Genomic DNA, 12,991 nt, shown 5'->3' on the forward strand with positions numbered 1-12,991 from the left:
CACACTATCCTTGATGTTGCCTATCTTGCCCATGGACTACTCAGTTTGTATATTTTGCTTATTTTTTTCATAGTACCACACGACTTCTTCCTATTTTATCGATTGATCTGTGTTCAGTTTTTCAAGGCCTATCCACTGTGCCAACTTATAACTAAATCTGTGGGGGGTGCGTTGGGGAGGTTCCCTTGTTAGTAGATCTGTTACATCTGTGTCCTGCCAATAAAACGCAGTCTTTGGTTAGCCTTCCCCGTAACATTTTCTACGTGTTCCTTCCAATTTAATTTGTTCGTAAATGTAATTCCTAGGTACGTAGCTGAATTTACGGCCTTTAGATTTGATCGAAGTTTAGCGGATTCATTTTAGCTCTCATGTGGATGACCTCACACTTTTCAATATTTAGGGTCAATCGTCAATTTTGGCACCATATACATATCTTTTCTAAATCGTTTTGCAGTTTGTTTTGATCTTCTGATGACTTTACTAGTCGATAAATGACAGCGTCATCTGCAAACAACCTAAGATTGATGCTCGTCTCCCAAATCGTTTATATAGATGAGGAACACCAAAGGGCCTATAACACTACCTTGGGGAACACCAAAAATCACTTCTGTTTGCTCTATCACTTTCCTTCAATTACTACGAACTGTGACTTCTCTGATAGGAAATCAAGAATTCAATTGTGTTTAGTAACTCTGCTTTGGCAGCACTGTCTTCGATAGTATCTCCATTGCTATCGCGCAGAGAAGGCATTGATTGTGTCTTGATGCTAGCATACTTCACTATGATCAGGTTTCGAGACAAACTATTATAATCATCTCGCATTGAAGTCCGCCCTAAATTTCGAGCTTCTATAAAATATCGCCAATCTTGAGAATTTGCGTCTGTTTAAATTTGGCACGTTTTTTCCGTTGTTTCCGCAACAGCGTCCTGACTCGTTTTGTGTACCAAGGAGGATCAGCTCCGTCGTTTGTTATTTGGGATAAATCTCTCAACTGCTGCCGATACTATTTCTTTGAATTCAAGCCGCATCTGGTCTACACTTACATTGTCAATTTGAAAGGAGTGGAGATTGTCTCTCAGGGAAGCGTCAAGTGAATTTTTATCTGCTTTTTTGAATAGGCATACTTTTCGTTTATTTTTGGAGGATTTGGGGATTAAAATATTCAATCTCGCTACGACAACGCTGTGTTCACTAATCCCTGAATCGGTTTTGATGCTCGTTATTAACTCAGGATTATTTGTTGCTAAGAGGTCAAGTGTGTTTTCACAACCGTTTACTATTCGCATGGGCTCATGAACTAACTGCTCGAAATAATTTTCAGAGAATGCGTTTACCACAATTTCGGATGATGTTATATGCGTACCTCCGGAATTAAACATGTATTTTCTCCAACATATCGAGGGTAAATTAAAGTCACCACCAACTATTATTGTATGAGTCGGTTACATGTTTGAAATCAAACTCAAGTTTTCTATCAACCCCCAGCAACTGTACTATCTGAATTTGGAGGTCAGTAAAAGAATCCAGTTATTGTTTTATTCCGGTTGCCAGCAATGATCTATGTCCATACTAACTCAGAGGAACTATCTACTTCAATTTCGCGACAAGATATACCATTTCTAACAGCAACAAACACCACACCGCCAACTGTGTTTAGCCTATCCTTTCGGATCACGGTTAGGTTCTATGCAAAAATTTCGGTTGAACTGATCTCCTGCTTAAGCCAGCTTTCATTGCCTATAACGAATTGAGCATCAGTGCTTTCTAGTAGCCATTGGAGCTCTGGTGCTTTCCCAACACAGCTACGACAATTTACACCTGTTATACCGACGGCTCCTATATCTACCTTCTTCCTATGTTCGGCCTGCACATTTTGTGACCGAAGCCCTTTTCGTGTTTTCTCGAGACCCTCTAAACCTAAAAAAATCGCCCAGTCCACGCCACACAGCCCCTGCGACCCGATAGTTTTTCAAATTTGAATAAACCTTGCTTTTCCCTAATTACTTTTGTAAATTCAGAAAATGACTGCAACATACAAAGTGAATTCTATCATTTCACAAAGAAATTCTATTACAGCACTGGCTGGACTTGAATGTCTGAAAAGTTTTCGAAAGTACAACACTTCCCCTACATAGGGGAAAGTTGGGTAAAGTGCCATCCTAAGGAAAATGATGTTTTTCTCTGACTTAATTTCATAGATAAGTATGTAAAATATATCTATACAAACTGCATACATTTTGTAACTATAAAACAGTTGTATAATTATTCAAATCTTATAGTAGAAAAGTGAGCTTATGCGAAAGTCTGCAAAATAGCCTCTTCGCTCAGCACATAGAGCAAAGTGGCCAGAAAGATAGAAAAGGAAAAGTACAACTCAGATGAAGATTTTGGGACACTGTGAATAGGTAGAGATTGTGAAATGAAGGAAATACACATTTATGGAATGAAATATATTTAAAACTCAGAAAAATTTTGATGAATTAATAATTGACCAAATTCTGCAAAATGTTAATAAATTATCGGTTTTCAAGTTTCACATTAACACTTCCGTATGTTCAAAGTCAAAATAGTTTCAAAAGTCAAGTACTAATACAATATTCACACATCAACATGTCATCATTCTCATCACAAATAACACGTTCTTTGTGAGCTCACTGCACGGATTTAGATTATCTCAACCCTCATTTTTCTTAGAGAAGGTTTCACTGAAACACAATGTTCAGTGTCTTTGTCCGGTTCACTATATTCTCCAAAAAGCTACTTGTCACATTTTACTGGACCATTTTCGTGTTGGGTCTGTACTTTCTTGTTATTCATTTAAGCATGTCTGGATCTTTTAGTGTTTTCTTCCATTGCTACTGGCTTCCTTCTTCTCTTGTCAGTCTGCTTAACTTTCTTCAACTTAGCTTGTAACAGCTCAGTTTTGCATGGGCTCGATGTTATTGCTGTTGCCTTGTCCTTTATTTGGCTTTTATTTCTCACAACTCCATTTTCATCGACATATCTCCTGTTTTTAAAGCATCAATGCCTATTGAAAAGCTTAGGAATATCATGAATGCTGTAGTTATTTTCTTTAATAATTTGATGGCATCTTAACATACAGCTGCAATGAAAGAATATACCACTTCACCACGGCAAGTATATTGCAAAAAATGTGTGCAGGCAAAATGGCCAATTGAGTACTTTGCCCTGACAGCCGAGTGCCTGCTTTGCTAGATTGGACTTTAACATCAGTTTTCTGCAGAATCCTTGAACATATTCTCAGTTCAAATATAAGAAATTTCCTTGATACGGAAAAGCTTCTGTCCATGAATCAGCACAGTTTTAGAAAGAATCGCTCGTGCAAAACTCAATTTGCCCTTATCTCACGTGAGGTCCTAATCATGGATGAAGGGCAACAGGCGGATTCCATATTCATAGATTTACGTAAGGCCCTTGACACGGCGTCACACTGCCAACTGTTGATGAAGGTACAAGCATGGGGAATAGGTTCGCACGTATACGAGTGCCTTGAAGAGTTTTTAAGTAACAGAACGTAATGTGTTGTCCTCAATGGTGAGCGTTCATCAGAGACAAGGGTACCGTTAGGAGTGCCCCAGGCAAGTACGAAAGGACCTATATTATCTACTGCATACATAAGAGGCAATGTCCCGACCGACTGACTGACTGACTGACTGACTGACTACTTACTGACTCATCACGACCAGCCCAAATCACTCAGAATAGAAGCTTGAAATTTGGAGAGGGCGCTCATCTCATACCGAAGCCATCGTCTAAAGACTGACTTTCCGAAATATCACCAGTGAGGGGGTGAAACGGTTTTGAAAGGTTTTTAAGAATATGTCACTATAAGGCAATTTTGAAGCTAGGCCTACGAAAATTAGTATTTGTTTCTCAGTCAAAAATAAAGAAATACGTGTTTTAGCATTTTTGGAGCATTAACCCATTAGGGGATGAAATAAAGGGTGAAAATTTTTCTTGCAAATAAAATATTATTGAAGAACTACTGCTATATTTTAAAACTACATCTATGAAAAGTGGTATTTGACTTCTCTGTTTCGAATGAAAAAAATACGTGTTTCAGTGTTTTGGAAATTCAAGCCGTAATTGGGTGAAAGTGACACTGAAAAGTTTTATGAAATTATTTCATTATGAAAGCATTTTCAAAGCTAAATTTTTGAAAATCTGAATTTCGCTTCTCCATTAGAAATAAAAAAATTCAGTGAAAATCAAACCCTAAGGGGGTGAAATAGGGGATGAGAATTTTTAAGACAAAATTTCGTTATATTAAAAAACTTTTAAAGGTAAATCTATGAAAACTGGTACTTCACTTTGCAATTTCTAAGAATGATTGCCTATCGAAGTCGTGGTGTCCAAACGATACATATCGAACGTGATCGTAAATCGATCATGCGACTATCCTGTCGGGAGTAACGAGTATGTTTACGGCGGTCGCTACAGCATCGACAAAAGAAGAGCGTTACAAAAATACTTGTAGTTGCAAAGGAGACGACTTACCTTAATCGTCGTCGGTGTTGTCATCATGTGAAAATCCATTACGGTGGTCTGGATGGATAATTTGGAAGAGTCGAACCATGTATTCTTCCTCATACTCGTTCGTTTTCCGCAGCGTCCGCAATGCAATTGCAAACGGTACTTCAGCATCGAAATTGTTCTTTCGAAGTTTTACACACTTCGCACTACCACAGTATACATATCTGTCCGAAGGAACAGACACCATATCCATAAAGTATATAGTTCTGGCAATACCGGCCATTACCTCCTTCTTCTGTGCGGATGCACACATATTCGCCGAACTCTTACGGGGCTTGGTAAGAATGTCTCCCACGAGCAATGAGTGTGTTGGGTGGGACGCTACGAATGTAGTGTGTGGATACACAAGGTGAGAATGTGGTTCTCGCGGGAGGCGTACGCAAGATAGTCCCTACATTCGCACTATCCTCTGTGCCCTCGGTAGCTCAGATGGATAGAGCGTCTGCCATGTAAATAGGAGATCACGATTTCGAGCCCCGGTCGGTGCACACATTTTCACCTGTCCCCGTTGATATATATCAACGACCGTCAGCAGCTGAAGGTATTAATACAATTTTAATTACAGTCATCGTCTGGGATTCCCTAGCACCTCACAAATAGTTCGCAGAGGTGTGTAATTTAGAGCAATTAAGGGGACGACGGAAAACAGATAAAAATGACGATAACAAATAATTGATCACAACGCGTGCCACCAGAATCGTATGATCGATTTACGATCGCACGTTCGATATGTATCGTTTGGACACCGCAACTTCGATAGGCAATAATTCTCGGAAATTACCCTTCACTTTTTTGTTAAATATAAATAAAATATGTGTTAGGGGATGAAACTTCTATGGAAATATCACAAGAACACAAAACGCATGATTAACAGAAACCTGTGACTCCACATACAAGAATCGCTTTTACATTCGGAAAAGTCATGCCTCTATGGCCTTAATTAGAGTAAAAAGTTTGGAAGGTGTTGCATTTGTGAACAACGTAACAATTCGATTACAGAAAAAAAATCTTTGCCAGACCATACAGTCTACGCGAGCGAAGCAGCTGGAATGTATAAATGATCTGGTGGACAGGGTAACCAACATTCTGCGGCTGTTTTCTGATGATGCTGTGGTGTACGGGAAGACGTCGTCCTTGAGTGACTGTAGAAGATGACCTAAAAGTTTCTAGTTGGTGTCATGAATGGCAGCTAGCTCTAAATGTAGATAAATGTAAGTTAATTCAGATGAGTAGGGGGAAAAGTATCCGTAACATTCGAATACAGTATTAGTAGTGCCATGCTTGACACAGTCACGTCCATTAAAATTATAACTAGGCGCAACGTTGCAAAGCGCTGTGAAGTGTAACGTGTCTGTAAAGAATGCAGTATGGAAGGCGAACAGTCGACTTTGTTTTATTGGGAGAATTTTATGAACGTGTGGTTCATCTGTTTAGGAGACCGCATGTAGGATACTAGTACGGCCCGTTGTTGAGTACTCTTCGAGTGTTTAGAATCCGCACTAGATCAGATTAAAGGAAGACATCGAAGCAATTCAGAGGCGTGCTGCTTGAATTGTTACTGGTCGCTGCGAACAACACGCAAGTATTACGGAGATGCTTCGGGAACTCAAATGGAGGGAAGGCGACGTTGTTTTCGACGAACACTGCTGGGAAAATTTCGAGCACAGACATTTGAGGCTGACTGCAGAATGATTACTGTCGCCAATGTACATTACGCGTAAGGACAGTGAAAAAATTAATAGAGAGATTAGGGCTCGTACGGAGGCATACAGACAATCGTTTCTCTCTCGCTCTTTTTGCGAGTGGAACAGGAAGGGAAATGTCTGGTAGCAGTACAAAGTACCCTCCGTCGCACACCTTACGCTGGCTTACGAAGTATGTATGTAGATGAGATGCAGATTACTCTAAATGTTAACACGATATTACATAACTTAGGAAATTAAAAAATACAAGGTTTCGAAGGCTGAAACATAGCGTTTCACTACCGATGTAGCAATTAACCGTCACGGTACATATTTTTTAATACATGCAAATGAGCCTGTTACTTACCTTACATCATACGTATAGAAAACACAAAATATTTCAGTGGAGACGAGCGCATGCAACATTCGCAACAAAACTCACTGACAACACCAAAGAACACTCTTTGAACAGTTCTGAGCATGCAGGTAAACCTCTTTGGTTGTAAGTGTTCGCCACCACTCTCTCCAAAAGATTGAAAGCAAATGGCAGTTTTACCCGACCTTGACACTTCATCCATCCGCACCCTACCTAATTCATCCTTTTTCTCACAAACACCTAAATACACTACTGACCATTTAAATTGATACACCAAGAAGAAATGCAGATGATAAACGGGTATTCATTGGACAAATATATTATGATAGAACTAACATGTGATTATATTTTCACGCAATTTGGGTGCATAGATCCTGAGAAATCAGTACCCAGAACAACCACGTCTGGCCGTAATAACGGCCTTGATACGCCTGGGCATTGATTCAAACAGAGCTTGGATGGCGTCCATGCAGCTTCAACACGATACCACAGTTCATCAAGAGTAGTGACTGACGTATTGTGACGAGCCAGTTGCTCGGCCACCATTGACCAGATGTTTTCAATTAGTGAGAGATCTGGAGAATGTGCTGGCCAGGGCAGTAGTCGAACATTTTCTGTATCCAGAAAGGCCCGTACAGGACCTGCAACATGCGGTCGTGCATTACCCTGCTGAAATGTAGGGTTTCGCAGGGATCGAATGAAGGGTAGAGCCACGGGTCGTAACACATCTGAAATGTAACGTCCACTGTTCAAAGTGCCGTCAGTGCGAACAAGAGGTGACCGAGAAGTGTAACCAATGGCACCCCATACCATCACTCCGGGTGATACGCCAGTATGGCGATGACGAATACACGCTTCCAATGTGCATTCAGCGCGATGTCGCCAAACACGGATGCTACCATCATGATGCTGTAAATAGAACCAGATTCATCCGAAAAAATGACGTTTTGCCATTCGTGCCCCTAGGTTCGTCATTGAGTACACCATCGCAGGCGCTCCTGTCTGTGATGCAGCGTGAAGGGTAACTGCAGCCATGGTCTCCGAGCAGATACTCCATGCTGCTGCAAATGTCGTCGAACTGTTCGTGTAGATGGTTGTTGCCTGGCAAACGTCCCTATCTGTTGACTCAGGGATCGAGACGTGGCTGCACGATCCGTTACAGCCATGCGGATAAGATTGCTGTCATCGCGACTGCTAGTGATACGAGGCCGTTGGGATCCAGCACGGCGTTCCGTATTATCCTCCTGAACCCACCGATTCCATATTCTGCTAACAGTTATTGGATCTCGACCAACGCGAGCAACAATGTCGCTATACGATAAACCGCAATCGCGATAGGCTACAATCCGACCTTTATCAAAGTCGGAAACGTGATGGTACACATTTCTCCTCCTTACACTAGGCATCACAACAACGTTTCACCAGGCAACGCCGGTCAACTGCTGTTTGTGTATGAGAAATCGGTTGGAAACTTTCCTCATGTCAGCACGTTGTTGGTGTCACCACCGGCGCCAACCTTGTGTGAATGCTCCGAAAAGCTAATCATTTGCATATCGCAGCATCTTCTTCTTGTAGGTTAAATTTCGCGTTTGTAGCACGTCATCTTCGTGGTGTAGCAATTTTAATGGCCAGTAGTGTATTTCTTTTGGTAATAAAATTGTGTCTCAGTTTACACTAAATGTAAAGCCATCCTACGAGAAACGTAGGAGCACAGTTCATGGGTTCTAAAACAACGGGAATTGCTATTTCTGCCTGTTGATTGTGGTTTTGCCTACAGAGAGATGGAGAACGAGTCTGTTCTAGGAATATACTTAAGAACAGTGCAATGAGTCAGGGACACGCCTATGCTGTCATATTGAATCACTATTAAGGAAATGAAACAGAAGAAGATGAAAGAATGCAGTGTGTCGATAAATATTTTTTCTCCTACTAGTACAGGTTGGAATAGCTCAGCAGACCAGAAGAAGCGCCATTGCTGGAATGACGTGAGATCTATGTCTGGAACACAGAGAGTAAAGATGACGCATCTGGAAAGTACTTTGCTTCTAGGAAGAGGCCCCCGGCCGGATGATATATGATGCTCGTAATGGCTCACGCAAGGGGAGGTGGCAGAGGCTCTCTGTTTCTTGGCACTTGCAGCCGCTTTTAGTGATCAGTACAACTGCAGTTTCTTCCGTGGACGAGGATTTCCGCCACTGAGTATTGAAATATAGTCCCGGTTCGGATTATGTATATTTTGTATTTTCACAGACTGTACATTGATGAAGTTAAAAATGAGAAAAATGGAATACTAAACAAAAGAAGTGAGCATACACTGAAATGACCGCGAAGCTTTTCACGCAGAAGAGGAATTCTACTCTCTGCTTCGAATAGATGCATGTTTAGAAGATAACGCATTACTTGCGGAGGTCAGGCCTTAGTAACACTAAGTATCGCTTGGATCCAGTGCTGCAATAAGGTTTGCAGGTCATCAGGATACGTCTCATTATACTTGAAGGCTGGTATCCGTGGAAACATAATGAACTTACGCACTATAAAAAGAAATGGCGGTATTACAAACATTCGCATAAAAATTCTGTTGCTCTTACTCTGAGAGCAACGAATGTGTATTTTGAAAGTGTACTAAATCCTCGGAAACCATGAAGCAGGCCAGACACCTACTGACTTCTCGCAAACATTTCATTAGCCACAAATGGATTTCATGGTTTTGGTGACAATTTCTAGATAAGATGATTCTCGTAAGCCAGTATATGCCAATACTTTGAAGAGAGCACAGAGTGTAGTGTAATTATTACTTGGTTGAAGAAGTATGATGACGGTTGTGTATGTGGAAGGGTTTGAGAAACTGGATGGTTTCAGATTGATTATATTATTATGAGGCAGAGATTTCGAAACGAATTTTTGAGCTGTGGATCATTTCCAGAAGCAGATGTTGGCTCACACCATGGTGTGTGTTACAAACTGCATATTAATACTAGAGAAATTTCACACAGTTAGGAAATTAAAGAGATGGTATCTGGATAAGTTAAAAGAACCAGACCTTATTGAGAATTTCATAAGGAACATTAGGTAAAGATTGATGGAAATGCGGGAAAGGAATACAACAGAAGATGAATGGGTAGCTTAGAGAGATGAAAGAGGAAAAGGCAGCAGAGAGTCAAGTATGCGAAAGGACAAGGCTCTGCAGAAGTACTTGGATAACAGGCGGTATATTTAATGTAATTGATGAAAGGGAAAAAAGCATAAACTACAGCAAATGAAGGAGGGAGAAGGGAATGTAGACGTCTAAAAAAGAGACCGGCAGAAGATGCAAAATGGTGAATCAGAAATGGCTGTAGCAGAAATAGAAGATTGTAGAAGCATGAATGACTATGACAAATATTGATACCGCCGATATGAAACATCAAGAGACCTTTGGAGAGAAGAGAAGCACTTGCACACATATTAGTAGCACAAATGGCAAGCCAGAACTAAGTAAAAATTGGAAGGCTGCAATGTGGAAGGAATAGATAGAAGGGCAGGCACGGACCCATAATGGAGGGAATCATAGGGTTATGTCCCCCCGTCTTACCCTCCCCCCCCCCCCCCCCCCCCCCCAAGTAAAGGCAGTGTACTAACCACAAACGTAAACAAATTATTATGTTTATATTAAAACGTTCTACATATTTTATTGTTATTCTTATTAAAACCCTAGGTATCTGTGGCACGTTAAATGTGGATGTGATGGCACATTATGTTTTTGGAGAGTCTCTAGATAATGAACAACTGTGACCCACCCACAACTGAACTCTGGATTCGCTTCTGTAGAAGGCTATACAAAGAGGAAAAAAGAAACTTAAAGAAATATGACAGGAGGGGAAGACGAAGTGGATGAAAATGAAATGGGAGATACTATGAGAAGAATTTATTCAAGACCTAACTGGGATCAAGGCAGTTACAGTAGATGACATACCTTCAGAATCATTAAGATCAATGGGAGAACATACCGTAACAAAACTGTTCCATCTGGCATGCAAGATACACTGCCGAGTCACATTAATATGACCATCCTTCAAAAGCCTGAATAAACAACTTTTGCAGAATAAACACCTTTTTGCAGCGTGGACCGCTGCGTTACATGCTGGAAGAGAGTCAAAGAGGTTCTGGACGGTATCGACAGGTATTTGGAGCCATGCCGACAGCCGTGCTAAGTTCTTCAGTTGAGGATCCATGGCGCGTACAGCTTGATCGAGGTAGTCACAAAGATCCTCGGCTGGGTTTAATTCTGGGGGAGTTCAGTGGCTAGGGGAATACGTTAAACTCATCCTGGTGCTCTTTGAACCATGCACGTAGATTGTGAGCTGTGTCACACAATGCACTGTCCTGCCGGTTGATGCCACCGTGCTGAGGTTCAAAATGGTTCAAATGGCTCTGAGCTCTATGGGACTTAACTTCTGAGGTCATCAGTACCCTAGAACTTAGAACTACGTAAACCTAACTAACCTAAGGACATCACACACATCCATGCCCGAGGCAGGATTCGAACCTGCGACCGTAGTGGTCGCGCGTTTCCAGACTAAAGCGCCTAGAACGACGGCTCGTGCTGAGGAAAAACAAACTGTATGTTAGGATGTTCATGGTTACCAAGGATAGATACATGCTTGTGTTGATACAGTGTGCCTTCTAGAATGACGAGATCACCCAGAAAACATTCCCGATACCATAACGCTCCTCATCAGGCCTAGACCCTTCCAACTATCCAACGGCCATCTGTCCAATGAAGCATAAAACGTGATTCATCCGAAAAAAACATCTGTCGCTACTCAGTGGATGTCCATTTGCAGTATTGGCGTGCAAATTCCGCTTTCATCGCCAATGAAAAGCAGTCAGCATGGGTGCACGAACCAAGCGCCTGCTATGGAGGTCCATACGCATCAACGTCCACTGAATGGTCTTTGAGAAGTCACTGTTGTTAGCCCCTTCGTTCATCCGGGTGGTCATTTTCTGCGCATCTGTTCGCTCGTACACATATTCGCCGTTTCTTGTAGCACCATTTTGTCACGCACGGTATACTTTAACTACGGAAGCACACGAACAGTTTACAGACTTAGAAATTTCGGAAATGCTTCCACCCTTGGACCGAAAGTCAGTGATCATGATCTTTTGGACGTCAGATAACTCGCTCCCTTTAAGCATTACGACAAAAACTGCAGCGCTTTCCTCAGTCCCCCGACGCGCTTAATACACCATCCACTGCTAGCGCTTCCACCTGCCGTCTGTGAGTGGTTACTACACGGTGACGTCGAACATAGTCGATGGTCACATGAATGTGACCGGACCGTGTAATGAGACAGGCAAAATACCTTCCGACTTCAAGAAGCATGTAACGGTATCAATTACAAATAAAGCAGATGTTGACGGAGGTGAATATTATAGAGCGAATAGCTTAAGTAATTGTAGCGGAATACCGACACAAGTTACTTACAGAAAAATGGGAAAAAAATTGTAGCAGCTGACCTCGAGGAAGATCAGCTTGCATTCCGGAGAAACGTAGGAAAATGCCATGCAATACTGGCCATATGATGTATTCCAGCAGATATACGAGCACTAAAGAAAGGCAAACCTACCTTCATAGCATTGTAGATTTAGAGAAAGCGCTTTACACTGTTCACTGGAATACATTATCTGAAATTCCGAAGGCAGCATGGATAAAATGCAAGGAACGAAAAGTTATCTGTGACATGGAAAACAGATTGCACTCATAAAAATTGAAGGATATGAAAGGGAGCCAGTAACTGAGAAGGCAACGACACAGGATTGTAGCATATCCCCGATGTTGCTCAAACATTACATCGATCAAGCCGTAAAAGAAACCAAGGAGAAGTTCAAAGAGGAAAAAAACATAAACTTAAAGACTTGCCGATTCTGTCAGAGACGCCAGAGAACCTCGGAGATCTGTTAAACGGACTGAATAGAGAGGTTATAAGACGAATATAAAAATGTAACCAGTCATGGCAGAGGAAATTAGACTGGTATCGGGAATGTAGTTTTTGGGATTTGCTCGTAGGGTAACAAAATAACTGGCGATGGCTGAAGTAGAGAAGCTATGAAATGCAGACCGACAGCAGCAAAACAGAAAACGTTTCTGAAAAAGAGAAATTTCTTGAAATCAAATATAACTTTAAGGTATTTTACTTAAGTACAGCCTGTGCGGGAGAACATGTAATGTTATAGAAAAATGCTGAATATTAGATGGACAGACAGGATTACTAACGAGAAATTGCACGCAAGAATTACCTATAAAAGAAATTTATGACTAAAAAGAAGGGACATATCCTGAGGCTTTAACGACTTTTCAATTTGTTGATGGAGGGAAGTGTTGAGGGTGAAACTGTAGAC

This window comes from Schistocerca serialis, chromosome 4 (genome assembly GCF_023864345.2).
Source record: "Schistocerca serialis cubense isolate TAMUIC-IGC-003099 chromosome 4, iqSchSeri2.2, whole genome shotgun sequence".
NCBI classification, from domain to species: domain Eukaryota; kingdom Metazoa; phylum Arthropoda; class Insecta; order Orthoptera; family Acrididae; genus Schistocerca; species Schistocerca serialis.